Source organism: Alexandromys fortis, unplaced genomic scaffold (genome assembly GCF_014885135.2).
Source record: "Alexandromys fortis isolate MF-2015 unplaced genomic scaffold, M_Fortis_MF-2015_v1.1 scaffold_86, whole genome shotgun sequence".
In the NCBI taxonomy this organism is placed as follows: Eukaryota; Metazoa; Chordata; class Mammalia; order Rodentia; family Cricetidae; genus Alexandromys; species Alexandromys fortis.
The window spans coordinates 7,260,606-7,267,085 of NW_026067965.1; positions in this window are offsets into that span (position 1 = coordinate 7,260,606).

A 6,480-nucleotide genomic window follows, 5' to 3' on the forward strand; every position below is an offset into this window, starting at 1 on the left:
ACACCGTCTCAAAAAAAAAAAAAAAAAAAAAAAAAAAAAAAAAAAAAAAAAAGTCCCAGAGGCTGCTGGGACCTGGGTCTGAGATTGCCTGTGTTCATCTGTGCATGGGTTCCTGGAGCAGGAGGGGAATTCCTGGCTGAGGGGGAATCACTCATCAGAAGGAGGAACAAATGAATCAAGAAAGGACACAAAGCACAGGAAGAGAAATCGGGAGCTGGGGCTGTAGAGGTGCCAGCGCCGGACTGTGGAGCAGGAAAGCTGGGTGGACGGGCATGGGGATCTCCCCTCCACACAGACCTCTCAGGGCCCCGAGGACACAGGAGCCAGGCAGAGGCGGGTAGAGGGAAGGAGACCTCATTTGTTATTTGCCTGCTTCAGCTGAAAAAGTCTTAAGGTCTGAGAGGCTCTTCCTGAAGTGAGAGTATAGAGGAGGAAGAAAGAAGGAAGGAGGGTTGGGTGTGACCATGAAGATCATGACGCTGAGACAACCTCCTGGCGTTAATTCTGACAGCCCTCCAGCCTTCGGTCTGTTCCCATGCCCCCCCTCCATCTTCTCCCGAGATGTTAGCGCTTAGCTACTAGTCACCCCTAAAGAGAAGACCGTAGCCCCTCCCCAGAGCTGGTGAATTGACAGGGCTCTTGTGCCAGCGAAGGGGGCTGGCTTCCCCCCTGTCTAAGTCAAAACAAAGGAGACTACGGGGCCAAATGGAAACTTGGCTCTTTATTTTGGGCAGTGGCCAAGGGACGCCTTTCATTCTGAGCTTCAGACCAGCCTTGGTGGAAACTGCAGCAAAGCCAGGCCATATGGGAAAGCTTCCTGTACTCTCTATGAAATGCAAATGGCCCTGAATTGGGTTTTCCAAGGGTTCTGTTTGTTGTCCTCATAACAGGGCCTCAAGGCAGGGTAATCTGACCGTGATTCCAAGTCCTCAGGTAGCGAAGACAGAATTGAAGAAGACACAATGGCCTACGTTGAGCTATTTGACGTGTGTTTGTCTACTAATCCCATCCCCGTAGTTCTTAAATTTTTGAGAGAATACCTCGGAAATAGAAGAGAATCTCAGGGCAAGGGATAATTTCCTGTCAAAGGGTCACACAGTCTGTGTGTCTTTCTAGCCCCAGACTTGAGAGCCCCTGGGTTCAGGCAGGTTCTGGCGCTGTTGGAGGTCTGTTCCTTCCCCTCGAGCCTTCCTCCCATTTCCTAAGAATTTATCCTAAGGAACTAGCCCGTTCCAGCGTAAAGATACACACTGTGGTGGAGCTGAACTGACCGCACTAAAGAAAAAGGAGGGGGCTGGAGAGATGGCTCAGTGGTTAAGAGCATTGCCTGCTCTTCCAAAGGTCCTGAGTTCAATTCCCAGCAACCACATGGTGGCTCACAACCATCTGTAAGGAGGTCTGACGCCCCCTTCTGGCCTTCAGGCATACAGACAGAATATTGTATACGTAATAAATAAATAAATATTAAAAGAAAAAGGAGACGCAGCCGCTAGTCTGGAAGCAGTTTACTCAATAAACCCTAGCATATAGGTGATTGCATTCATAACACATCTGTATGATCAAGGAGATAAATTTGTCCCTATACTGCGGGGAAGGATTCCTGCATCAGCTGCGAGCTAGTCATTGTGCGGAACACAGACAAGTTGTTAACTGATTCATGTTATGGGATTATGGGACTCTTGGCCTTTTGTGACGTTTGAACCAGAAGTACAAGTTGCTCTTCTTAGACTAAAGGGAGCTCTATCCAGTGGAAGTTTGTTCAATGCCTCCTTCCAATTGCCAGGGTAATTTTCTATTCATTCACAAAGCTGTGTGTGTGTGTGTGTCTATGTGTGTGTAAGTGTGGGCTCAGGGCCTCCTGAATGATTGTCAAGCGCTCTTCTGCCCAGCTGCCTCTCTCCCTCCCTCCCTTCAGTGTTCCTATCTGTAAACTTCTGAGCCTTTTTTGTGTTTTGCACTTCTTGATGCTGGTTGTGACTCCTTAATGTTCTCCCATTAATAATGAGTTAAATAAACGTGTAAACATATGTTCACTTTATGTCCAATACCCAGGAGACTGAGACTGGAGGATCATGACTTTGAGGCCAGCCTGGACTACACAGTGAGACCCTGTTTCAAAACAACACTGACCCCAGCCCCACAAAACAAAACTTACACACACACACACCCAAGTCCCAAATGCGTGCAAACCAACACAGGCCTGGAATTACACCTTTCAGCAGTGTAAACACCACTGTATCTAATGTTTATCTCAGGGTGGGCTCTTGGGCAAATTTAGTTATCTTAATTCTTGTCTTATTTTTTTAGGCTTAACATATAATACTGGCGAATAAAATTATTTAAAACAACAAAAGAAACAGGAATCCAGGTCTGGGATATGTCATTCTTTTTTAACCAAATCCTGACCGGTTCAGATCCCCTTTCCTTCCAGTCTGGATTTTAAGGTCAGGAAATGACTCTGAGGAAGATCCTGTCTTCCCCAAGCTGGCTGTTTAAAGAGATCTGGGGAGCAGGTGGGCCTGGGGGACTCTGCTGGCCTGTTGAGTGGAGAGTTAGACTAGCCTATGTCTCAACCTTCTAAGTGTGACCCTTGGGACTTTCAGGCTCAGGCAGTGGCTAAACCGACAAGACATTTTAAGAGACTACTTGTGCTGGGCAGTAAGGGTGCACGCCTTTAATCCCAGCCACTCGGGAGGGAGGCAGAGGCAGGCGGATCTCTGTGAGTTCGAGGCCAGCCTGGTCTGTAAGAGCTAGTTCCGGGACAGGCACCAAAGCTACAGAGAAACCCTGTCTCGAAAAACCAAAAAAAANAAAAACCAAAAAAAAAAAAAAAACAAAACAAAAAAAAAAAAAAAAAAAACGAACACACCAAAGAGGGACTGCTTCTTTGGAAAATGGGATTTTAATGATTATAATTTTAAAATGCCGAGTGATCTATTATTTACATATGAATCTTGTGGCTAGAGTCACATGGATACTCCAATGGCTCATAGATAGTGAGATCCCAGGATGGTTTGAGTTGTGCACGGGTTTAATGTTAGTACGTTTCTCTATACTCACCTTTAGAAGCCAGTGGGCTGGATGCTTGGGGGTGCTGGATGAGGTCACAGGACACAACCATGATATTTCACTCTGCCCAGGTCACCCTGAGCCCCTTTGCTCAAGGGACACAAAGCATCGGGAAGAATGTAATCAGCCCTAAAAGCTGCTCAAATGTCTGAGAACCAGGGAACCCCTGGCCGGACGGCCCCTGTCTGGGATAAAACGAAAGTCCCTTTCATCTGCTGCTCTGTTTTCAGACTGACTCATAATTAAACCAGGAAGGGAGCGCTGTGAAGGAATGCTGACTCTTGCTCGCCAGACAGAAGGCGCTGACTCAGACTGCCGGGTCTGAAGAGCTGTTCTCTGCAGGTTAATTGCAGAAGCAGCTAGCTGATTGTAGTCTGAAGCCCGGTGCTCAGGACGCCGCGCGCGCGCGCCCTCTGGCGGCGAGAACCGCGCATGCGCGCCTTCGTTCTCCGGGGAAGTTCCCGGGCTGATGTTCTCTGTCATTGTGTTCAGCCCGCGGACTCACATTACTCTAGGTGCCTTGTCTCATTTTTTAGGTCTCCTGTGTATTACTGGTGGAATAATGGCACCAGATGTCTTGCTAACGCAGCCAGACATAAAAAAAACGTGGAGCCGGAGATGAATGGGGGAACTATTTTCAAATTTAATTTAAATAAAATACAAGTAATAACTTATTTCCCAAAACCTAGACATACTTTCAACGATATTTATCAGTTTGAAGAATTTTTCATCGAACATACGTTTATCCCTTACCTAGATTCTTTCGCTTACATTTTAGCCTACTTCATATATATTAATATATATCTCTCCATCTCTCAAGCCATGGGTTTGGTTTGTTTTTTGTTTTGTTTTGTTTCTGATACATTTCAAAGTAACTTGCAAATATCAGAACACTTTCTTTCAAACACCTAGCCTTGCATAGCAGCAGCCCTCGGTGTGTATGTGTGTGTGTGTGTGTGTGTGTGTGTGTGTGTGTGCGCGCGCGCGTGCGCACATGTGCGGTGCACACGGAAGCGTGAGAATGACATTGTCTTTTTTTAATTTTCTATTTATATTTTTCACGTGTGAAGGAAATTCAGAGTTGACATAGAGTTCTCAGCACAAAGGAGATTTGTTACCCCAGAAGGGAAACGGGGAGGCGGGGTGAGGTGGGGGTGGGGCTGCCTCTGAGCCGAGCAAGACAGACAGCAGGTGTCTCTGCAGGAGTGGTTTTTAAGCAAAGGGGGGGGGGGGAGCCCATTTTAGGGTGAGCTGGTAAGTTCTGATTGGAAGTGTTAGCCAATGTAGCCAAATAATAAATTTTGATAGCTGAACCTTGGAGTGTTATGCCTAAGGAAGTGACCAAATAAGGGGAAAGCCCGCGGTGGCTAGCTTTAGCAATGTAATATGATGATCTAGCAAGGGAGAGGGAAGGAGGAAGGGCAAGACCTGCTGGTGCCCGTGGTTGAGCCTGTTAGAGGGCCCTTCAGTGTGCATTGGTGTTTTGCCTCCATGTGTGTTTGTGTAAGGGTGTCGGATCCCCTGGAACTGGACCTGTAGACAGCTGCGAGATGCCATATGGGTTTTGGGAACTCAACCTGGGTCCTCTGGAAGAGCAGCATGTGCTCTTAACCGCCGAGCCATGGCTCCAGCCCCCAGATACTGGGTGTCTTTTTTTAGCCACCCTCCACTTTATTTTTTGAGACGGTTTCTTTCTGAATCTGTAGCTTATTGATTCAGCCAGGCTGACTGACCAGCAAGCCCCAAGGATTCTCCTGCCTCTGCCTCCCAGCGCTGGGATGAGAGGCCTGTGTGTCGCTTTCTACACGAATAGTAGAGATCCAACCTCAGATCCACGCCCGTGTGTCAGTAACTGTCTGCTAGGCGATCTTCCTACTCTAGTTCTCCACTTTAAAATGTATTTTAGCTTTATGTATATGAATGCTTTGTCTGCATATACACATGTGCAAAAAGTGTGTGCCTGGTGCCCTCAGAGACCAAAGGGGAAATTGAAGCCTCTGGAACTGGAATTACAGATGGTTGTAAGCCACCATATGGGTGCTGGGAACTGAACTCCGGTTCTCTGCAACAAGTGTTATTAATTGATGACCTATCTCTCAAATCCCAGGCCTTATATTTATTTTTGAGATTATAATATAATTATATTATTTCCCTTTCCTCTTGCCAAACCCTTCCTTGCACTCTTTCAATTTTTTAAAAAAATTTATTTATGTGTACAGTGTTCTGCCTGCATGTATGTCTACAGGCCAGAAGAGGGCACACACCAGATCTCATTATAGATGGCTGTGAGCCACCATGTGGTTGCTGGGAATTGAACCCTGGTCCTCTGGAAGAGCAGTCAGTGCTCTTAACCTCTGAACCTCTCCAGCCCCCTCAATTCACTAATATTGTCACGAGCCATTTCCCCCCTAAAAATCATTACAGGAACCATCACCCTGGGGAGTCTGCAGAGAACCCCACACCCATAATTATGTTCTATTGAGAGAACCTGCCCCACACCCAATTAACTTATCTGTTAGCAGAAGGCGCCTCACATTCCAGCTATCCAGGGAACTAGGTGTGGCAACTTGTGACTTCTTGGCCTACCTCCTGGCCTATGTGACGAACCTGGCCTATGTGACGAACCTGGCCTACGTGACCTGGAACACGCGGCAAGAGTCCAGTTTCCCTACCCTTCAGGGGCTATATAAGCAGCAACCATGATCCTAATAAACGGAGGCTTTGACAAATCTGCTTGGCCTCCTTCTTCTGTCCTAGCTCATTCCCTTCCAGGTAGCGCCCCTCCGAGACCCTGGAATAACTGATTGCAGGGTGGGTTACAAACCCCTAGACTGAGTAACCCACCCAACGCAATCGACATAATATGACACTAATTCTTGCTTCTGAAAATTCTAAATGGGGGCTGAGGAAGAGCTCAACCAAACCCAACTATGAAAAATGACTTACTAATAAATAAATAAATAAATAAATAAATAAATAAATAAATAAAAATGACTTACTCATCTGTCGCTCACACGGGGTGAATAAACGCTATTCTTCCATATTGTTCAATTATGACACTATAAAATTTCATCATTATACTTTATTTACAGCCTCAGTATCTCTCTGTCAATTCCTTTCGGCCTTGTCTTAGGGCTACTATAGCTGTGATGAAACACCATAAGCAAAGCAACTCGGAGAGGAAAGGTTGATTTGGCTTATGATTCCACATGGGCGGTTCATCATGGAAGGAAGCCAGGACAGGAACTCAAGCAGGGCAGGAACCAGGAGGCAGGAGCTGGTGCAGAGGCCATGGGGGAGTGCTACTTACTGGTTTGTTTCTCAAGGCTTATTCAGCCTGGTTTCTTATAGAACCCAGGACCTGTATCCCAGGGGCTGAGCCTTCCCACTTGAGTCACTAAGAAAATACCG